Genomic DNA, 23,944 nt, shown 5'->3' with positions numbered 1-23,944 from the left:
TGGAGCTGAGCCAAGGAAGTCAGCCCTGCAGAAGGGAGCCCTGACGGCCCTTCCCCCTCACTTTCTGAGTCACTCTCTGGCAGGGGGCCAGACCCAGGGGAGTCTGGAGCCACAACACAACTTGAATTCAGAACTTCTGACACACTTACATTTTTGATGATGAAAACACAAAGTACTTAAAACTCTCTGCTGGATTTTTCAATCCTTTCGTGAAGAAATGTGTCAATTAAACTGTGGGGAGAAGCTTGAGAAGCTTATTCACTTTATCTGCAGGCACCCCAGCTAACAGGTTTGCAAGCCACAAAAGGTTGCCTTACCGTCTGTGTAGAAAGCGTAAAGGTCAACGCAAAGATTAAAAGGAGCCACATCTTCTTGCTGCTCTTCAGCTCTTCTGGTCCTTGCTGTTCTCCTAAGTGATTTTATTCAGCTCCACTGTCACGTTTTTAATATCTGAATCTGCAAGCTTCGTTGCGCAAACTCAATGCTTTCTATTGTTATATGGATTTACATGGAAATATTGAGCATCCATTGCATCATGCACAATTATTCCATCATCCGTGTTCAAATTGAAGGTAAAAGGCAGAGGTTGTGTCTCTCTGCCCACAGTAAAGTTTTAACATAATGGAAGACGTTCTCAGACTCTTTTTCTATGAAGTACCAGAGATGAGCTGCATAAATCCAGATAATCACTTAAATGGCAGCACAGAATTAGAACTGGTCCAGGGATTATCCAATCTTAAAACCAGATCTGGTACTCTTCCATTTTAAAGCACACAGCTCTTTGGGATAGAATAGAACAGAATAACAGAGTTGGAAGGGACCTTGGAGGTCTCTTAGTCCAACCCTTGCTTAGGAAGGAACCCTATGCCACACTTCAGACAAATGATTATCCAACATCTTCTTAAAAACTTCCACTGTTGGAGCATTCACAACTTCTGGAGGAAAGTTGTTCCACTGGTTAATTGTTCTGACTGTCAGGAAATTTCTTCTTAGTTCTAAGTTGCTTCTCTCCTTGCTTAGTTTCTACCCATTGCTTCTTGTCCTGCCTTCAGGTGCTTTGGAGAATAGCTTGACTCCCTCTTCTTTGTGGCAGCCCCTGAGATATTGGAACACTGCTATCATGTCTCCCCTAATCCTTCTTTTTATTAAACTAGACATACCCAGTTCCTGCAACCGTTCTTCATATGTTTTAGCCTCCAGTCCCCTAATCATCTTTGTTGCTCTTCTCTGCACTCTTTCATTACCCTAACTAGGTTATGCTCAGCAAAGGCCAGTTTGTTAGAAATCTTTGGGTATGCAATTATTTTCTGGATTAAAACATAAAAGGCAATATTACTGTATTGTTCGGAGTATAAGACACACTTCTCCCCCCCAAAAGAGGCTGAAAATTTGGGTGCCTCTTATACTCTGAATGTAGCTTTTTCAAAGCTTTTTTTTTCCAGCTCTAATAGAATAGAATAGAATAGAATTTTATTGGCCAAGTGTGATTGGACACACAAGGAATTTGTCTTGGTGCATATGCTCTCAGTGTTACATAAAAGAAAAGATACGTTCATCAAGGTACAACATTTACAACACAATTGATGATCAATATATCAATATAAATCATAAGGATTGCCAGCAACAAGTTATAGTCATACAGTCATAAGTGGAAAGAGATTGGTGATGGGAACTATGAAACGATTAATAGTAGTGCAGATTCAGTAAATAGTCTGACAGTGTTGAGGGAATTATTTGTTTAGCAGAGTGATGGCCTTCGGGAAAAAACTGTTCTTGTGTCTAGTTGTTCTGGTGTGCAGTGCTCTATAGCGCTTTTGAGGGTAGGAGTTGAAACAGTTTATGTCCAGGATGCGAGGGATCTGCAAATATTTTCACGGCCCTCTTCTTGATTCGTGCAGTATACAGGTCCTCAATGGAAGGCAAGTTGGTAGCAATTATTTTTTCTGCAGTTCTAATTATCCTCTGAAGTCTGTGTTTTTCTTGTTGGGTTGCAGAACCGAACCAGACAGTTATAGAGGTGCAAATGACAGACTCAATAATTCCTCTGTAGAATTGGATCAGCAGCTCCTTGGGCAGTTTGAGCTTACTGAGTTGGCGCAGAAAGAACATTCTTTGTTGTCCTTTTTTAATGATGTTTTTGATGTTAGCTGTCCATTTGAGATCTTGCGATATGATAGAACCCAGAAATTTGAAGGTTTCTACTGTTGATACTGTGTTGTTAAGTATTGTGAGAAGTGGAAGTATGGAAGGGTTTTTCCTAAAGTCTACCACCATTTCTACGGTTTTGAGTGTGTTCAGTTCCAGATTGTTTTGGTTGCACCACAAGGCTAGTCGTTCGACCTCTCGTCTATATGCGGATTCGTCATTGTCTCGAATGAGACCAATCACTGTTGTGTCATCTGCGAACTTCAGTAGCTTAACAAATGGATCATTGGAGATGCAGTCATTGGTATACAGAGAGAAGAGAAGTGGGGAGAGCACACAGCCTTGGGCCCCCCTGTGCTAATTGTACAGGTATTTGATGTGATCTTGCTTAGCTTCACCTGCTGCTTCCTGTTTGTTAGGAAGCTTGTGATCCACTTACAAGTCTGTTCCGGTACCTGTAGCTGGTTTAGCTTAGTTAGAAGAATGTCTGGAATGATGGTATTGAATGCTGAACTAAAGTCTACAAAAAGGACCCTTGCATAGGTCTTTGGAGACTCAAGATGTTGTAGGATGTAGTGCAGAGCCATATTAACAGCATCATCTGTTGATCTATTTGCTCGGTATGCAAATTGCAAGGGGTCTAAGAGCGGATTCGTGATGGTTTTCAGGTAGGAAAGCACTAGCCTTTCAAAGGTTTTCATGACTACAGATGTTAGAGCAACTGGTCTGTAGTCATTCAGTTCCTTGATGGTGGGCTTCTTGGCACTGGGATGATGGTAGGCGTTTGAAGCAAGAAGGAACATAGCACATCTCTAGTGATTTATTGAAAATATGGGTGAAGATGGGGGCCAATTGGTCAGCACAGACTTTTAAGCAAGAAGGAGTTATCTTGTCTGGGCCTGGAGCTTTTCCTGGCTTTTGTCTGTGAAATAGGTCCTGCACTTCCTTTTCTGTGATCACTAGGGTTGTGAACCCAATGAAATGGGGTCAGTTGTAGGAGGCTTGGCTGTTGTTGGTGTGTCTGAGATGGGGGTTGTGGAGATAGGTGGCTGTAGTTTCCTTTCAAACCTGCAGTAAAACTCATTCAGGTCATCTGCCAGTTGTTGATTACCTTCAGCCTGGGAAGGAGGTTTGCCATAGCCGGTGATATTTTTAAGAGTTTTCCACATGTTTGCTGGTTCATTTGCTGAAAATTGATTCTTTAGCTTTTCAGAGTAGCTTCTTTTTGCTGGTCTTATCTCCCTTGTTAGTGCATTTCTGGCCTGATTGTACAGCATTTTATCACCTTTTCTGTAGGCTTCCTCTTTGGAATGTCGTAGCTGCTTAAGTTTAGGTGTAAACCAAGGTTTGTTATTACTGTGTATTCACAAGTTCCTTGTAGGTACACATAGGTCTTCACAGAAGCTGACATATGATGTTACAGTATCTGTGAGTTCATCCAGGTCTGCAGAGGTATCTTTAAAAATATTCCAATCAGTGCAGTCAAAACATGCCTGTAGCTTTAATTCTGATTCCTCCGTCCAGGTTTTCACTGATTTAATTATTGGTTTTATGGCTTTAAGTCTTTGCCTGTAAGCAGGTACAAGGTGAATCATGCAATGATCAGAGTGTCCTACAGCTGCACGTGGTAAAGACCGATAGGCATCTTTTAGTGTTGTGTAGCAGTGGTCTAGAGTATTCTTGCCTCTGGTGGGACAATTGACATGCTGAAAGTATTTTGGTAGTTCTTTCCTTAAGTTTGCCTTGTTTAGATCTCCCAAAACAATGGCCAGTGAATCAGGGTGTTTGGCTTCAGCCTCCATGATTTGGTCAGCTAGAGTTCGTAATGCCTCGTTTACACAGGCTTGTGGTGGGACGCTAATGAGGCGCTAGTGAGCGAAGCAATCTTCTGCGGGCTTTGCCTGCTCCCTCCGACTCTCAGCTGTGTTTTAGAAGCTTTTTTTCAGCCCTAAGCGATCTTCTGAGCTTTGCTTGCTTTTCTCATTGCTGCTCCCTCTCAGCTGTGCAGGGGATAAAAAAACGTGCGCACACAAAACCGGCAAACGACTGTGCTGAAGCTGACCAGACTAAGGACGCTAGCCAAATGAATATCTGGTAGGCAGATTTTTTTTCCCTATTTTCCTGTCCAAAATTAAGCTGCATCTTATACTCCAGTGTATCTTATATTCCAAAAAATACGGTAATTATCAGAATATTAATTTTCTAATATGGACAGGTGCCTGGATCACCCTACCCCTACTTCTCTAATTCTGCCTTATACTGTTTCCTATGGGGACAAGGGCTAATCTAGGCTCCCCTTCAGAAAAATTTATTCTGAAAGGTGAAGACTTCCGCAGCTTCCTATTTATTTATTTATTTATTATTTATTTATTTTATTAAATTTTTATACCGCCCTTCTCCCGAAGGACTCAGGGCGGTGTACAGCCAAGATAAAACACAGGAATATATACAAATTAAAACATTTAAAACCTAGCAAATTACAAAGGCTGATAATTAAAATTTAGTTTTAAAATTTTAAAAATATTAATAAAACCCCGAATTAAAATTTAACACTATTATGTCAGTCCCGCTTGAATAAATAGGTGTGTTTTTAGCTCACGACAGAAGGTCCGAAGATCCGGCATTTGACGTAAGCCAGGGGGAAGTTCGTTCCAGAGCGTCGGTGCCCCACAGAGAAGGCCCTACTCCTGGGGGCCGCCAGCCGACACTGTTTGGCGGACGGCACCCTAAGGAGACACTCTCTGTGAGAGCGTACGGGTCGGTGGGAGGCATAAGGTAACAGCAGGCGGTCTCGTAAGTACCCGGGTCCTAAGCCATGGAGCGCTTTAAAGGCGGTAACCAAAATCTTGAAGCGCACCCAGAAAACCATAGGAAGCCAGTGCAGGCTACGGAGTAGTGGTGTTACATGAGAGCCACGAGCGGCTCCCGTTACCACTCGCGCAGCCGCATTCTGGACTAACTGTAGCCTCCGGGTGCACCTCAAGGGCAGCCCCATGTAGAGAGCATTGCAGTAATCCAACCTAGATGTAACCAGAGCATGAGTGACCGTGCATAAGGCATCCCGGTCAAGGAAGGGACGCAACTGGCGGACCAAGCAAACTTGGTAAAAGGCCCTCCTGGAGATGGCCGCCAGATGTTCATCAAAGGACAGCCGTCCATCCAGGAGGACGCCCAAGTTGCGAACCACCTACTTTGGTGCTGTTATCTTCTGCCAAAATCTTAGTTTTGATTCATCAATATTTCCAAAAAACTTTGTGTAAGTATGACGCTCTTTCCATCAGATGGTTTTTTTTTTAATAGTTCTTTAACAGAGGTTAGGCCACTTTTGCAAACAAGAAGATAATCCCTTCTGAAACACTTCCAAGAGTAGCAAAAGTCCTTTTGAGTGTGGTGGCCTTATTGGATTGGGTTGATAAAATGTTAACAGGCCACACAAAAGGGTGTCTAATACTGACAACACCATCAAGATAAAGATGAGTGGCCTTAAGGTAAGGAGTCCCATGATGTGTTTATAGTTGCTATAATCTTTGCCAACAGTTCTCAGAATGACATTAAACCAGAATTTGAAAAAAGAAACAAAAGTTGCAGTGGGTAAATGGAAGGAAAAGAACAAGTTTCAATCTTGCTGCACCTCTTTATTTTATTTTATTTTTATTTATTTTTTTATTTACATTTATATCCCGCCCTTCTCCGAAGACTCAGGGCAGCTTACATTATGTAAGGCAATAAATTAAGATTGTGTAAGGCAATACATTAAAATTTATTACTTTAGAACTTACATGATGTATTCATTGTACTCAACCTGCTTTCCGGGGGTGGGGGGGCTGCTGGGGGTTTGCAGGGGTTCGGGAGAACCTCTAGCTAAGATTATGTGCAGTTTGGAGAACCCCCAAATCCCACCCCTGGCTGGCCCCGCCCACCCGGCCCCTCCCAGGAGTCCCCACGTGACCCATTTTAGATGCAGGTAAGTGCAGGGTGTATGTGGAGGCTCGGGGAGGGTGAAAAATGGGCCTACCGGAAGTTCGGGCCATTTTCACCCTCCCGGAGGCTCAAGGAAAGCCTCCAGAGCCTGGGGAGGGCAAAAATCCCCCCCTCCTGTGGTGCAGGAGGCCGACTAGGCCACACCCACCATGGCCACGCCCACCCAGCAACCGGGCAGAGAACCCCTTGCTAAAATTTTTGAAGCCCACCCCTGCTGCTTTCACTTGTGGCATCTCTGACACGAGCAAATCCAAACCCACCAAGGGCCCAAAGTGCCCACGCCATTATTTTCAGCAGTACCAACACCCTCCATATTAACAGTATAATTTAGATAAGATCAGCGTGTCAATTTTACATGCCTAGAAACTTTCTTCATTGTTGAAAGGCTCCTTTATCCTGTGGTGACCTGAACTGCCATGACGGTGAGAGTGACCATATCTGATGGCCTTTACTTATCAAAAAGAACCTTTCATTCAGCCGCTTCCTCCTTTGACAATAGGGCCAGGTTTGGAGTCACTGAAGCATGCCCGATGAATTATAAATGGCTTACGCAACCAGTAGCATCAAGAGAACTTCAGTATTTGGAAGAGCAAAGAGTGGAAGAGAGACAAGTTGTTCCATCCGTTGCTTGCTTTTTTTGTTTGTTTTTGTGATAGCATTTGGTAATTCATCTGGACATCTGGGGCATCCATTTAGAGTGTTGGGCTTAGTTCAGTAGTGAGTTCCACTTACCTTCTGCGCATGCATAGAGCGTCTGCGATGACGTCTGGGCAGGTGGGCGGAGCCTCCTGCTGCCACCAGTACAGGTTCACCTGAACTGTGGTGAAGCAGTAGAAACCCACCATTGCCTTGGTTATTTAGTTGGACTGTGCAAAGCTTTAAAGAGTACTTCATTTTAGCCTAAAAATGGGAGCTCTCTGTGGGAGCTCCGACCCTGTGGAACGAACTTCCCCTCGGACTTCGACAATTACCTGACCTTAGGACCTTTCGCCGCAAACTTAAAACTTATTTATTTCGTATGGCTGGACTAGCCTGATTTTTATTTTTATTGGATGGGTTTTTAAAATTTTGTGATTTTACGGGGGAGTACGTTTTTTAACATTTTGGGCATTTAAATTAGTTTTTTAAGGGATGTTTTTAATTATTGTGTGTATTTATATTTTATCTGCCTGTTCACCGCCCTGAGTCCTTCGGGAGGAATTAAAATATTATTATTATTATTATTAAAAAGGTTTTTACCTGTGTGCAGAAACTTCTTCTGACTCTTGCTATCCTTTATTGGAAGAATCGAGAAATGCTTCTCGGCTAGAACTGCTGGATGAAATCCTAAGATGGTGGAAACTGCCTTCAAAAGACAATTTGTGTCTTCTCTGGACCTCAACCAAGTCAACCTTATTATCATTATGGGTGAAGCATGTGGTTCAAGTGAAATTGTGTCTCAACATACACTCTTCTTTACTGGGTTAGGCGTAACTGCGACCATTTACATACCATAACATTCCAGTTCAAATACACTCTATACATTTTTACTATACATTTTAATCCTACTTCTATTTTGTCTATTTCTTTTTCATTTTTCTGTTCTCAATTCAGTCGTATCAGTGGTGGGTTTCAAATTTTTTTTTTAACTACAGGTTCTGTGGGCATGGCTTAATGGGCGTGGCATGGATTAGTGGGTGTGGCTTGGTGGGTGTGGCAGGAGAGGGATACTGTAAAATCTCCATTCCCTCCCCAATCCAGGGGAAGGTTACTGCAAAATCCCCATTTCCTCTGAATCAGCTGGGACTCGGGAGGCAGAGAATAGATGCGGGTGAGGCCAGTCAGAATTTTTACTACCAGTTCTCTGAACTACTCAAAATTTCTGCTACCGGTTCTCCAGAATTGGTCAGAACCTGCTGAAACCCACCTCTGAGTTGTACCACTTTTCCCATATTGCGAAATATTCCGAATCCTTTTGTCCTTTCAGTTCAATTGTCAGTTTGTCCATTTCAGCACAGTCAAATATTTTTTTAATTACTAAAACTTCGGAAGGTATATTTGTATTTCTCCAGCATTGCACGAAATCTATCCTTGCTGCGGTGATTATGTATAAAATGATGTATATTGTTCTTTTGTCGTATTTTCCTTTAACTATCCCTAGGAGAAATAGTTCCAGGGTGTATTCTATCTGAAATCCTGTTAATTCCTGTAACCACCTGTATATTTTCTTCCAGTATTTTTTCATTTCAGGGCACAACCACCATGTATGATAGAAGGTACCTTGTTTTTGACCCCATTTCCAACAGTTCGGGCTTAGATTTGGGTATATCTTCGGTAGTCTAGAGGGTGCCAAATGCCAGCGAGAGAACATTTTATACTGGTTCTCTTTGAACGTTGCTGATTTAGTTATTTTATAATTTCTATTTTCCCCCAATCCTCCAATTCAATACTATACCGGACATTTTTTGCCCATGCTATCATAACCCCCTTCACTATATCTTCAGCTCTATCAAATTCTAATAAGTAGTTATAAATTTTTGTTATCAATTTTTCATCTGGGCCAATTAATAATTTGTCCAATTGTTGCGGCACAATCTCAATTCTATACTCATCTTTGTCTTTTTTGTACTGTGATTGAAGTTGCAAGAATAGAATAGAATAGAATAGAATAGAATAGAATAGAATAGAATAGAATAGAATAGAATAGAATAGAATAGAATAGAATAGAATAGAATTTTTTTATTGGCCAAGTGTGATTGGACACACAAGGAATTTGTCTTGATGGATATGCTCTCAGTGTACATAAAAGAAAAGATAACCTTCATCAAGGTACAACATTTACAACACATATGATGGTCAATATATCAATATAAATCATAAGGATTGCCAGCAACAAGTTATACTCATACAGTCATAAGTGGAAAGAGATTGGTGATGGGAACGATGAGAAGATTAATAGTAGTGCAGATTTAGTAAATAGTTTGACAGTGTTGAGGGAATTATTTGTTTAGCAGAGTGATGGCCTTCAGGAAAAAACTGTTCTTGTGTCTAGTTGTTCTGGTGTGCAGTGCTCTATAGCGTCGTTTTGAGGGTAGGAGTTGAAACAGTTTATGTCCTGGATGTGAGGGATCTGCAAATATTTTCACGGCCCTCTTCTTGATTCGTGCAGTATACAGGTCCTCAATGGAAGGCAGGTTGGTAGCAATTATTTTTTCTGCAGTTCTAATTATCCTCTGAAGTCTGTGTCTGTATGGCCACCAATCTATGATAATGCCCTATTTTTCCAATTCCTGCCTCTTGCAGACTTTCATTACCTTAACTAGGTAACATCATCAGTTCTAGTAAGGAGTGCTGTTTGCTGTCAGTTTATATTCTGGTGACTTGCCCTCTGTGTGGGTGGGGGCAGTCTTAGAGATTCTTTGGTTGGGCTATTTACAGTTTCATGACTGGGATATGGTTTACTTGTTTGTTGGTCTCTTTGTTGCTTAACCTTGGAGTTAATCTATGTTGACTTGGATGCTGCTTACTGGTGGAGAAAAGTGCTGGGGTCTTTTCGTTTTCTTTTGGGCTTCTTGATTGTCTCTTTTGCACCGTATGTTAGGTTTTGGTTATATCCATGTGGCTATTGATGACTAATTTCTCAGTTCCAGGCTTCCAGGAATTGTCTATCATTTTTGGACTTGGCTTGGTTTAGGATGGCCACAGTTGGTAGCTAATCAGAAAGTAACTAGGGTGTGGGGGAATGTGTATCTTACCAAGTTTCACTTATCCTCGCTATGAAGGTGACTTGGTCTACACCAGTGTTTCTCAACCCTAGCAATTTGCAGATGTATAAAACACCTGAAATTTGCCAAGGTTGAGAAACACTGGTTTATAAATTTTGTAGGTAACAAGAGTGGAATCCAACCCACACCAGCACAGGAGTGGGATACTTTTCATTTAGCTTTGGTTGTGTTGTGTAGCAGTATTTAGAATAGAATAGAATAACAGAGTTGGAATGGACCTTGGAGGTCATCTAGTCCAACCCTCTGCCCAGGCAGGAAACCCTACACCACTTCAGACAGATGGTTATCCAACATCTTCTTAAAAGCTTCCAGTGTTGGAGCATTCACAACTTCTGGAGGCAAGTTGTTCCACTGATTAATTGTTCTGACTGTCAGGAAATTTCTCCTTAGTTCTAAGTTGCTTCTCTCCTTGATTAGTTTTCACCCAGTGCTTCTTGTCCTGCCCTCAGGTGCTTTGGAGAACAGCTTGTCTCCCTCTTCTTTGTGGCAGCCCCTGAGATATTGGAAGACTGTTATCATGTCTCCCCTAGTCCTTCTTTTTATTAAACTAGACATACCCAGTTCCTGCAACCGTTCTTCATATGTTTTAGCCTCCAGTCCCCCAATCATCTTTGTTGCTCTTCTCTGTACCCTTTCTAGAGTCTCAGCATCATTTTTACATCATGGCGACCAAAACTGAATGCAGTATTCCAAGTGTGGCCTTACCAAGACATTATAAATTGGTATTAACACATCATGTGATCTTGATTCTATCCCTCTGTTTATGCAGCCTAGAACTGTGTTGGCTTTTTGACAGCTGCAGCACACTGCTGGCTCGTATTTAAATGGTTGTCCACTAGGACTCCAAGATCCCTCTCGCAGTTACTACTGTTGAGCAAGGTACCACATACACTGTACCTGTGCATTTTGTTTTTCTTGCCTAAATGTAGAACCTTACTTTTTTCACCATTGAATTTAGGACCACAATTTAGGAGCACAACACCAGCACCAAAATTGTTCTTCATAACATGCCCATCAAACAAGTGATGCTTGTGCAATTAAGATTTATTTAGTTAGTTAATTTCACAAATGTTGTATCTATTGCCACTATCACCATCAAGGACTGAGTAGGCCAGATCATTGGATGTCCTTGAGTGGAACAAACTTGTGGAAATGGAGAATGCCATTGGACATTTTCAGCATATCCAGATATGCCATTATTTTCAGTAATTTTTGTAATTTCTGTAATTTCTGTAGTTTCCATTATTTCCATCATTTCTATCATTTCCAACTTTTCCATTATTCCAGTTTCGGCCTCTCTTTTGTGTTTCAGGTCCAAATGAAGTGAGAAAAAGGGAAAGAATTACTAAATGGATTTTTTTGAAAAGATAATTTGCTGGAGTGATTATAGGAATAGAGCTGTATTGCGATCACCAAGATTCCCAAAAAGTTTGCAAAAAACATTATAATTTAGGACTTAGCAATAGCACTTAGATTTATATACTACTTCACAGTGCTTTACTGCGCATGCGCAGAAGGTAAAAAACACATTACTTCCTGGTTAAAACCAGGAAGTAATGACACCTGGCCGGGTGGGCGGAGCTTTGCTCCGCCATCGCTACCGGATCACCGAACTACCGGCCAAGATCGCTACCGGATAATGCGATCCGGTCCAATCTGGGAGCATTTCCCCTCTGCTTTACCGTTAAGCTACAAATTCCCCTCAGAATGTGTGTGTGTGTGTGTGTGTGTGTGTGTGTAGACAAGGTATCAGCCCACCATATTTTTTTAAGCTGCTGCCCTTTCTATGTTATGTTATTTTTTTTAAAAAAAATGTTTTCACTTATTGATTAAATTTAAATACCACCCATCTCACTAGCAGGAGACTCTGAGCAGCTTACCCTACCATGGGTGATAGTATAAAACAAAAGGTATAAACATTGGGCATTGAAAGTTAAATTGTTAAAATTAACCAGAAAATGGACAAAGAGAAACGATACCTAGGTGAGGTGCAGGTAGGATCTTCTGATAACCTCCAGAATGGGAAGCCTCCATTGGGGCCTAAACTCAGTTGGCAGAGGAAGGTTTTCAGACCCTTTCGGAAAGCCAAGAAGGTTGGGTAGACCACACTTTGAGGGTTAATTAAATTAAATCATCCTAACTATGTAGTAACTTTTAATTAAGGTGAGGTAATGTGTATCTTGCCAAGGCTCTCTTACTCATGGCACTATGAAGATCACCTTGTCTACCCCAGTGTTTCTCAACCCTGGTAGCTTTTAAATCCATAACACACCTGAGATTTGCCGTAGTTGAAAAACACTGGTCTACAAGTTTTGTCGGTAACAAGAGTGAATTCCAACCCACATCAGCACAGAAACGGGAGACTTTTCATCTAGTTGTATTCTATGGCAATATTTCGGACCACAATCTGCAACAACATCAGCATCAAAACTGGCCTTCACACATGCACACCAAACAAGTGATGTTTGTGCAATTGAGATTTATTTGTTTTTTATTTCACAAAGTTTTCCCCACACCAAGGACAGAAAACTATTCTGCTACAGAAAACCATTAAAATCAAGCCATATATATTGTATCTACTGCCACCACCACCATCACGCGCTGAATAGACTGGATCAGTGGATGTTCTTGAGCACAACAGTCTTGTTCCCGTTGTAGATATGAAGAATGCTGCTGGACCTTTCCAGCATATTCAGATATTTCCATCAATTCCGTTATTCCAGCTTTGGACTCTCTTTTGTTTCAGGTTGAAATGAAGTGAGAGAAAGAGGAACAATTACTAAATGAAATGAAAAGATATTTTGCTGGAGTGATTCTAGGAGGAGAGCTGTGTTGAGGACACAGATGTAGACAAAAAAGCCTGCCAGAACTGTAAGTCAAGTTTGGTCTTCAAGAAAGATTTCCTGGAGTCCACACAGGAGTGAAATTTACTTACCTTCCCTACCAGTTCAGAAGTGCATGCTCGTGTGGGCACGTCACATGCACGCTTGGAACCTCTGCGCATGTGCAAAGCCTTCTGCACATGCGCAGCGGGTCAAAAACAGGTTACTTCCTGGTTAAAACCAGGCAGTAATGACGTCAGGGCAGGGGGGGGGGGACAGAGCCTCGCGCTGCCACCGCTACTGGTTCTCCAAACCACATGCCGCCACCACTACCGGTTAGGCCAGGAGTCTGCAAACTTGGCTCCTTTAAGACTTGTGTACTTCAACTCTGGGAGTTGAAGTTCACAAGTCTTAAAGGAGCCAAGTTTCCAGACCCCTGGGTTAGGCCCAACCGATCCAAACCGGTCCAAACCGGTAAGCATTTCACCCCTGAGTCTACAGGTGATAGAGGAGAAATTATGCATATCGATAGACACAAATGAGAAATTATGTATATTGTGTGAGGATGTCATGATATGCCTGGCATCACAATCCCCATTATTCCTCTCCCCATGGACAATCATAGACCCACTTTGGAGGACAGGCATGTCCCAAAAGCTCATGTTAGCTCTTAGAATGACACTTTCTAATGGAGGAGAAAAGGCGGGAAAGGGAGAGAAATGATTGTTTGGAACCTTAGAAATGATACCTTTCTGTTGACCACTTAAATATTGCCCTTTTTTTCTGTAGATAGGACTTACCTATTTTCTCGAATTCTGTCTTCCCTGGGAGAAAAAAAAACCATGTCAGTTCTTTGTTACTTTTCCCTTTCTTGTAAATAATAAGCAACCTATCTCGCTGTTTGGATGAGGGTCACACAAAAAGGCCAGCTTCACACAACTTGCTTAACCACATCAGTAATAATTCCAGCAGCTGCCATTTCACCTCATAATGTCCTTAGCTAACAAACATTGACTGTGGCTAGGTTCTCTGTAGCCTCCACTCCTCTGTTGGCAACAAAATACCTTATGCCACCAGACTTGAAATTCTGGGTTTAGAAAATTTAGAACTACACCGCCTTCGGTACAACCTGAGCATAGCTCATGAAATCATCTGCTACATTGTCCTACCTGTCAATGACTACTTCAGCTTGAACATCAACAATACACGGGGACACCATAGATACAAACTTAAAGTGAACCGCTCCAAACTCGATTGCAGAAAATATGACTTCAGCAACAGAGTGGTCAATGCCTGGAATGCACTACCAGACTCTCCGGTCTCATCCCCAAACCCCCAAAACTTTAACCTAAAACTGTCTACTGCTGACCTCACCCCATTCCTAAAAGGTCTGTAAGGGGTGTGCATAACAGCACCAATGTGCTTACCGTCCCTGTCCTAATGTTCCCTTTAATTGTATTCATTTTATGTATTCAATTCATGCTTATACTTATATATATTATCTAAAATGTATTCGACAAAATAAATAAATAAAATAAATAAATAAATAAATAATAAAATAAATAAATAAATAAATAAATAAATAAATAAATAAATAAATAAATAAAATAAAATAGAATAAAATAGAATAGAATAAAATAAAATAAAATAAAATAAAATAATTTGTTGCCAAATCTAGCTGGCAGAAAATAAATAAAAGCTACTTACTGCCATTCCACCTTCAGCACCGACACTCATTCCCTAAAAGGGAAATAAAAAGTAAAGTTTCTACTCTTTTATGATAACAACCATGACTTTTCCAACCATGCCATCACTACCATCTTTGGCATAATATACATAAATTCACAGTAGTGGTATTCACTTACCTTCACTATCGTTCGCAAATGTGAGTGCGCACACCATCTCTGTGCATGCGCAGAGCCTTCTGCGCATGCGCAGAGCGTCCATGATGACATCCAGGCAGGTAGGTGGAGCCTCCCACCGCCGCCGCTACTGGTTCGCCCAAACCAGGTAGAACCGGTAGAATCGCACCACTGTAAACTCATTCATTATCGAGACCTAAAAAAAACCCTCTGTGTTCTTCAACACTACACAAAGCAAAAGAAGCCCAAAAGATGCACAACTAGTAAACTGTTATTGGAAATGCAGGTAAAAACGGGGCAAAATTTTGGCCCTGCCTGCTGTGTTTATGCTCAGAGATGTTTTCTGGTGAAGGACAAAGAAGGATGAAAGAGATACTTTTTCATGCAGAAAAAGAATATAAAAAAAAAAGGAATGGCAGAAAATAAATAAAGGCTACTTACTGGCAATCCACCTCCACCACCGACGTTCATTCCCTAAAAGGGTAAGAAAAAGGAAAGGTTCTACTCTATTATGATAACAACCATGACTTTTCCAACCATGCCATCCAGCAGTGAAATCCTCTGAAGTCTGCTACCGGTTCTTTGAGTCTGCCTGAGGCTGGCCTGCGCAGCACTATAAAAAGAACATTTTGAAGCTTTCCGAGTCTGCAAAGCAGTCGTGAAATCTGAACCTATTTACTACCGGTTTGCTGGCCGTGCATTTGCGCTGCACCAAATCCGAGGTGCCTATGTGCGCACAGCACGCACCAAAAGGAGCATGGGAAGGTAAGTAGAAGAGCACAGGGGGCTGATCAGCTGTGGCGCGTGATCATCTGAGCATTTTTCTTACCTTTTAAAAGCATTTTTTTACTACTGGCTTGGGTGAATAGGTAGTAAAAAAAATGCTTTTAAAAGGTTAAAAAAAGGCTCCGACGATCGCGTGGCACAGCTGTGATCGTCTGAGCCTCTTCTTTTTACTTTTTTAAAGCATTTTTTACTACCTATTCGCCCAAACCAGTAATAAAAAATATGCCTAAAAAGAAAAAAACAAGTTCCGACGATCAGCTGAGCGACACACGATCGTCGGAATTTTTTTTAAACTTTTTTTTTTTGAAAATTTTTTATTTATTTTTTTGACAGAAAAAGCAGGAAATCTGACGATTCTAGCTAATATAAATCGTGCATCACAGCTGACAGTCGCCCAGCTGATCGTCAAGCACTTTTTACCAGCAGTTCACCCGAATCGGTCCAAGCCAGCCAGGCCAAAAAAAAGACCTGTCTTCTTTGACACAAAGCAAAGTGAAAGAAGCCAAAAAGAGACACATCTATTAAATTGTTATTAGAAAGGCAGGTAAAAATGGAGCAGAATTTTGGGCCTGCCTGCTCTACTTATGCTCAGACATGTTTTTTGGTGAAGGAGGAAGAAGGATGAAAGGGATACTTTTGCAGGGAGAAGAAGAATATGAAGAAAGGAATGGCAGAAAATAAATAAAAGCTACTTACCACCATACCAGGACTACCGCCACTCATGCCCTAAAACAAAAAGGAAACAAGAAAAGAACTGATCTATTCTGATATGGTTACAACCATAACTTCTCCAGCCATGCCTTTATTATAATAATAAATATATATAACATATATGCATATGTATAAATATATATAGATATCATTTATTTCATTTCATATCTCATATACAAATTATATTATTATCCACAGAAGCCGTCTGTGTTCTTTAAATCCACACAATATGAAATAAAAACAACCAAAAATACAAATGTATTAGATTGTTGTGATAAATAGGTTTCCCTATTCTTTTCAGAATTCTTCCACATTCACACAAACATAGTGGAATAGGCATAATAGGCATAGCTCTATACATTAAAACCAGTGGTGAAATGTAAAATTTATTACTACTGGTTCTATGGGGGGGGGGTGTAATGTGACTGGGTTGGTGTGGCTAACTTTTTTTTTTAACTTTTAAAAGCATTCTTTTCTACAACCTCTTCGGCTGAAGAGGTTGTAGAAAAAATGCTTTTAAAAGGCTCTGACAATCCCAGCTGAGTTGCCTGATCGTCAGAGGCTTTTCTTTTCTTTTAAAAGCATTTTTTTTTTGCCTTTAAAAGAAAAAAAAACCTGACGATCAGGCAACTCAGCTGGGATTGTCAGAGGAGTCTTTTAAAAGCATTTTTTCTTCGGCCTAAGAGGTTGTAAAAAAATGCTTTTAAAAGAAAAAAAGGTGGCCATGCCCACCCAGTCACATTACTCCACCCCCCACCAAGCCTTGCCCACAGAACCGGTAGTAACAAATTTTACATTTCACCCCTGCCCCACCTCCATCTCTTTCTATTGGAAGTAAGACAGAAAAGAGAGAAGGCTGAAATGGTTACATATGCAGATTTATCTCTTAAATATATATGAAGGGGACGCGGTGGCTTAGGGGCTAGAACGTTGAGCTTGTCAATCGAAAGGTCGGCAGCTCAGCGGTTCAAATCCCTAGTGCTGCCCTGTAACGGGGTGAGCTCCTGTTACTTGTCCCAGCTTCTGCCAACCTAGCAGTTTCGAAAGCACCTAAAAATGCAAGTAGAAAAAATAGGTACCACCTTTGGTGGGAAGGTAACAGTGTTCCGTGCGCCTTTGGCATTGAGTCATGCCGGCCACATGACCACGGAGACGTCTTCGGACAGCGCTGGCTCTTCGGCTTTGAAACACAGATGAGCACCACCCACTAGAGTCAGGAACGACTAGCACGTATGTGCGAGGGAAACCTTTATCTTTACCTTTATATATCTATATATCTATCTATAGCTATGGCTATAGCTATAGCTATATTTATATCTATATATATGTAGGTTTTTGGTTATTCAGGTTTTCTCCTGTGTAAAATTGGAAGTGTCTTGGCGACAAAGTCTCATTCGTCATCTTCAGGCTGGTGTTTTCAGCTTCGTGCAAAAGGAATACTTTTTCAGGTGGAAGAAGAATATGAGGAAAGGAATGGCAGAAAATAAATAAAAACTACTTACCCTTCTTCCACTGCTCAATCGCTAAAAGGGAAACAAAAAGGAAGTCTTCTATTCTGATATGATTACAACCGTAATATCTCCAGCCATGCCATCACGTTTGGTATCTCGTTTATAAATGTAATCATTATTAAATTATTCTTTAACTCCACACAGAATGAGAAGGACCAAAAGGATATTTATGTATTAATCCAGGGGTGTCAAACTCAAGGCCCGTGGCCCAAATGCAGCCCATGTGGGGCTTCAATCTGGCCCAGTGCTGGGTTGGCCCCAGTTCGGACCGGTTCGTAAGAACCGTTAGTAAAACCGGCGGGAGGCTCCGCCCACCAACCCAAATGTCATCATAGGCAATCTGTGCATGCGTAGAAGTGCGCGTGGGTGAGCAAAGCAAGCGTGCACACACACACACTTCCATTGCAAACCAGTAGTAAAGGTAAGTAGAACCCACCCCTGATCTGGTCCCCAGGGGTAAAAGGCGTGATATGAAAAATGAAGTGAAGGGCTTCAATATGGCAACTAACTTGAAAACCTGACTGGGTTTCCCCCCCCTCCCTCCCTCCCTGTGACTCTTGTGAATGAGGCAGGAATCATGTCAACCCTGAGCTAGAAATATTCTCCTTTTTTGGATATCGTCGTGATTCTGTTGTGCAGCTATAAGAAGATCCTTTAGTGAATTAGTGAAGAATAACTCTCAGCTTCTCTCTCATGTTTTCACTTTTCAGGGCTTAAAACATGTTTTTGCAACCTCCATTTCTGCCTAAGTTCTCCAAGGTCATGTTTACAGCTCTTTACAAATTCAACCCTTCAACATTCCTTACAGTATCCAACCCCTATTAGAATTCTTCCTGGAATACTGAGAGATACATTGAAGGATTGAGTCTCAAGAGGTAGTTTTCATCACGTAGAGAAAGAATAATGCTGAAAATATAATGAAAATGAGAGACATTAAATACATATTGACTTACCCCCATCAAACCTGACAGTCCACCTCCAGATTGACCACCCTGTAAGGAGGGAAAAACGTCATCTTGGATTATGGATCCTTTTCAAACTATGTCGTTGTAGTTCACGTATTTAGTATGTGTGTGAGCCTGCAACTCTGCTGTTTATTCAACAAAATTGGAGCCCTTCTGGAAGGTAATTGTAGTTCAAAAGACAGTGGCAGGAGCAGAAATACAAACTTCTAATTATAACCAGCTGTCATCACTGCTATGCAACCTATATTAACATATGACTACCTATCATAATAAAACAAAGAGGGGTCCTGAAATCTACAGGAGATATGTTGCATGACGTATGAAGTATGAAAATGAGTTTCAACCCGGTGCTCCACTGAGACAAGGGGCATCAGCACATCCTGAGGCTACAAAAACTACGATAAGCATGCTATGGTTTCATCACATAAATGCAGCCTTCCATCCTTCCAAGGTAGGTAAAATGAGGACCCAGATCTTTGAAGGCAATATGCTGACTCTGTAAAATCGCTTAGAGAGGGCTATAAAGCACTTTAAAGTGGTATATTACTCTAAGCGCTATTGCTATTGCTATTTTCCCAGGTTGCCTTCAGAAGTTTTGGATACTTCATCAGTGGAAGTTTTAGGAAGAGATTGGACAGCGACTTGTCTGAAATGGTATAAGGTTAGGGTTAGTGTTGGGGTTAGAATTCATCTCTGCTTGAACCTATCTGGTAGCTTTCACCAACCAGGAGGGTTAATGATCTAATTGAAAGGTGACTGCACTGATAGCATTGTGGTCCCCGTCAATTTCATTGGGTTCAACAGGATTGAACTGTTACCAGATAACTGGTCAAGACCTTTCCCCAGATATCTCACATGGACCTTCACCATGCTTTGGGTAATAGATATGATCCACTTTATTCATCAGGTGAGATTATCCTCTGGGGACTTTAGAGATGCTTTTGGTGTAGGTGCAAGAAAGAATAAATGAGTAAACATAATTCAATGAAAACAATCTCACCTGATGAATAATGTCTACAGAATGTCTAGTCTACAGAAAAGAAGGACTACGGGTGAGATCAGGGGTGGGTTGCTGGGGGTTCTCAGGGGTTTAGGACAACCTCTAGCTAAGATTCTGTCCAATTCAGAAAACCCCCAAATCCCACTCCTGGATGGCCCCACCCCCACCACCCCATCCCTCCCAGGAGTCCCCACACGGCCCCTTTTGGATGGAGGTAACTGCAGGGCGCATGTAGAGGCTTGGGGAGGGCGAAAAATGGGCCTACCGGAAGTTCCGGAAGGCCAGAAATGGGCCTATTTCTGACCTCCCAAGGGCCTCCGGAGCCTGGGGAGGCCTTTTTCACCCTCCCGGAAGCTTAAGGAAAGCCTCTGGAGCCCAAGGAGGGCAAAAACTCCCTCCCTCATGGTGCAGGAGGCCGACTTAGCCATGCCCATCATGGCCGCACCCATCTAGCAACCGGGCAGAGAACCCCTGCTAAAATTTTTGAAGCCCACCCCTGGGGGTGATGATAGCAATATTCCAGTATTTGAGGGGCTGCCACAGTGAAGAGGGGGTCAACTTATTTTCCAAAGCACAAGAAAGCAAGACAAGAAACAATGGATGGAAACTAATCAACGAAAGAAGCAATTCTTTCTGGAATTAAAGAGAAACTTCCTAACAGTGAGAACAATTAACTAACTTTTCCAAGGTTGCCTTCAGGAGTTTGGATACTTCAATACTGGAAGTTTTAAAAAGAGACCGATTCACTTGTCCGAAATGGTATACCGTCTCCTGCTTGGGCAGGGGGTTGGACTAGAAGGCCTCCAAGATCCCTTCCAGCTCTATTCTGAATTGAATTGATTTTATTCTGAGGCGTCTGGCTATGTTCCTGGTGAAGGAGGAAGAAGAATAAAAAGAGTACTTGTTCAAGTGCAGAGAAGAGCAACAAAGAGGATTAGGGGACTGGAGGCTAAAACATACGAAGAACGGTTGCAAGAACTGGATATGCCTAGTTTAATGAAAAGAAGGACTAGGAGAGACATGATAGAAGTGTTCCAATATCTCAGGGGCTGTCACAAAGAAGAAGGAGTCAAGCTATTCTCCAAAGCACCCGAGGTTAGAACAAGAAGCAATGGGTGGAAACTAATCAAGGAGAGAAGCAACTTAGAACTAAGGAGAAATTTCCTGACAGTTAGAACAATTAATCAGTAGAACAACTTGCCTCTGGAAGTTGTGAATGCTCCAACACTGGAAATTTTTAAGAAAATGTTGGATAACCATTTGTCTGAAATGGTGTAGGGTTTCCTGCCTGGGCAGGGGGTTGGACTAGAAGACCTCCAAGGTCCCTTCCAACTCTATTATTATTAAGTGGGAGAAGAATATGAAGAAAGGAATTGCAGAAAATAAATAAAAGTGACTTACTGGCAGTAGACTCCCAAGAGAACTAGGCAAGTTCTAAAACGAAACAAAAGATAACAATTGATACGATATGATAACTCCCGTTGCTTCTCTATTCTTGCCATCATTACTATCGTCCATGTTTCATAAAAGAATTGCTTCAATTTCTACATGAAAAAAGTGTAATTTCACACAAAACGGTGTGAAAGGAGCCAAAACATGGACACATACATCATGTACTATAGATGAGCCATAACACCCACACTCCGCCCCACACAAAGGGTCCCTTGAGAGGATTCAGACAAGGCATTCCTCACACATAAGACAAAATGAAGTAGGATTCCTGAACAAAGACATGCATTTGAATGAATCGCATGTCCTCTTCTCATGTCTAATAGAATTTACCTCAAATTCCAAATTTTTGTTAAAAAAAGACCCATGTTCATGCTATGGAAATAATGAAATACGCTTGGGGGAAAAGAGAAAAAAATCATGAGGCTAGAAATCTACAGGAGATATTCACAGGGCAAATGGCATGATATGAAAAATGAAGTGAAGGGCTTCAATATGGCAACTAGCCTGAAAAATTGATTGGGTTTTCCCCTCCCTCCCTCCCTCCCTCCCTCCCTGTGACTCTTGTGAATGAGGCAGGAATCATGCCAACCCTGAGCTACAGATATTCTCCTTTATTGGATATCATCGTAATTCTGTTGTGCAGCTATAAGAAGATCCTCTGGTGAATTAGTGAAGAATAACTCTCAGCTTCTCTCTCATGTTTTCTCTTTTCAGGGCTTAAAATGTGTTTTTGCAACCTCCATTTCTGCCTAAGTTCTCCAAGGTCATGTTTACAGCTCTTTACAAATTCAACCCTTCAACATTCCTTACAGTATCCAACCCCTATTAGAATCCCTCCTGGAATACCGAGAGATACATCGAAGGATTGGGTCTCAAGAGGTAGTTTTCATTACGTAGAGAAAGAATAATGCTGAAAATATAATGAAAATGAGAGACATTAAATACATATTGACTTACCTCCATCAAACCTCCAGGTAGGCCATTCTGTAAGAAGGAGGGAGGGAAAGTCATCTTGGATTATGGATCGTTTTGAAACTATGTCATCCTATCACGTATTTGGTATGTGTCTGAGCCTGCATCTCTGCTGTTTATTCAGCAAAATTGGGGCCCTTCTGGAAGGTAATTGTAGTTCAAAAGACAGTGGCAGGAGCAGAAATACAAACTTCTAATTATAACCAGCTGTCATCACTGCTATGCAACCTATATTAACATATAGGTTAATATAACATATATCATAATAAAACAAAGAGGGGTCCTGAAATCTACAGGAGATATGTTGCATGACGTATGAAGTATGAAAATGAGTTTCAACCCGGTGCTCCACTGAGATAAGGGGCATCAGCACATCCTGAGGCTACAAAAGCTATGATAAGCATGCTATGGTTTCATCACATAAATGCAACTTTCCATCCTTCCAAGGTAGGTAAAATGAGGACCCAGATTGCTGAAGGCAATATGCTGACTCTGTAAAATCGCTTAGAGAGGGCTATAAAGCACTTTAAAGTGGTATATTACTCTAAGCCCTATTGCTATTGCTATTTTCCCAGGTTGCCTTCAGAAGTTTTGGATACTCCATAGTGGAAGTTTTAAGAAGAGATTGGACAGCCACTTGTCTGAAATGGTATAAGGTTAGGGTTAGTGTTAGGGTTAGAATTCATCTCTGCTTGAACCTACCTGGTGACTTTCACCAACCAGGGGGGTCAATGATCTAATTGAAAGGTGACCACACTGATAGCATTGTGGTCCCCATCAAGTTCATTGGGTTCAACCGGATTAAACTGTTACCAGATAACTGGTCAAGACCTTTCCCCGGATATCTCACATGGACCTTCACCATGCTTTGGGTAATAGATATGATTCACATTATTCATCAGGTGAGATTATCCTCTGGGGACTTTAGAGATGCTTTTGGTGTAGGTGCAAGAAAGAATAAATGAGTAAACATAATTCAATGAAAACAATCTCACCTGATGAATAATGTCTACAGAATGTCTAGTCTACAGAAAAGAAGGACTACGGGTGAGATCAGGGGTGGGTTGCTGGGGGTTCTCAGGGGTTTAGGACAACCTCTAGCTAAGATTCTGTCCAATTCAGAAAACCCCCAAATCCCACTCCTGGATGGCCCCACCCCCACCACCCCATCCCTCCCAGGAGTCCCCACACGGCCCCTTTTGGATGGAGGTAACTGCAGGGCGCATGTAGAGGCTTGGGGAGGGCGAAAAATGGGCCTACCGGAAGTTCCGGAAGGCCAGAAATGGGCCTATTTCTGACCTCCCAAGGGCCTCCGGAGCCTGGGGAGGCCTTTTTCACCCTCCCGGAAGCTTAAGGAAAGCCTCTGGAGCCCAAGGAGGGCAAAAACTCCCTCCCTCATGGTGCAGGAGGCCGACTTAGCCATGCCCATCATGGCCGCACCCATCTAGCAACCGGGCAGAGAACCCCTGCTAAAATTTTTGAAGCCCACCCCTGGGGGTGATGATAGCAATATTCCAGTATTTGAGGGGCTGCCACAGTGAAGAGGGGGTCAACTTATTTTCCAAAGCACAAGAAAGCAAGACAAGAAACAATGGATGGAAACTAATCAACGAAAGAAGCAATTCTTTCTGGAATTAAAGAGAAACTTCCTAACAGTGAGAACAATTAACTAACTTTTCCAAGGTTGCCTTCAGGAGTTTGGATACTTCAATACTGGAAGTTTTAAAAAGAGACCGATTCACTTGTCCGAAATGGTATACCGTCTCCTGCTTGGGCAGGGGGTTGGACTAGAAGGCCTCCAAGATCCCTTCCAGCTCTATTCTGAATTGAATTGATTTTATTCTGAGGCGTCTGGCTATGTTCCTGGTGAAGGAGGAAGAAGAATAAAAAGAGTACTTGTTCAAGTGCAGAGAAGAGCAACAAAGAGGATTAGGGGACTGGAGGCTAAAACATACAAAGAACGGTTGCAAGAA

At 41.8% G+C, this 23,944-nt stretch overlaps 1 long non-coding RNA gene across 1 annotated transcript; it reads right to left on the bottom strand.

Moving 5' to 3' along the window:
- Nucleotides 1–12,478: 12,478 nt before the first annotated feature.
- On the bottom strand, nt 12,479–16,087 carry LOC131204296 (uncharacterized). Its single transcript, XR_009156577.1, has 5 exons — nt 16,057–16,087; nt 15,016–15,048; nt 14,420–14,452; nt 13,513–13,536; nt 12,479–12,624 (listed from the first exon to the last, which is right to left on the bottom strand). It is a non-coding gene; the product is annotated as an uncharacterized LOC131204296 (long non-coding RNA).
- Between the last annotated feature and the right edge of the window lie 7,857 nt (nt 16,088–23,944).

The sequence above is a fragment of the Ahaetulla prasina genome, chromosome 10, assembly GCF_028640845.1.
Source record: "Ahaetulla prasina isolate Xishuangbanna chromosome 10, ASM2864084v1, whole genome shotgun sequence".
Lineage (NCBI taxonomy): Eukaryota > Metazoa > Chordata > Lepidosauria > Squamata > Colubridae > Ahaetulla > Ahaetulla prasina.
This window is presented reverse-complemented; position numbering and strand designations above follow the sequence as displayed.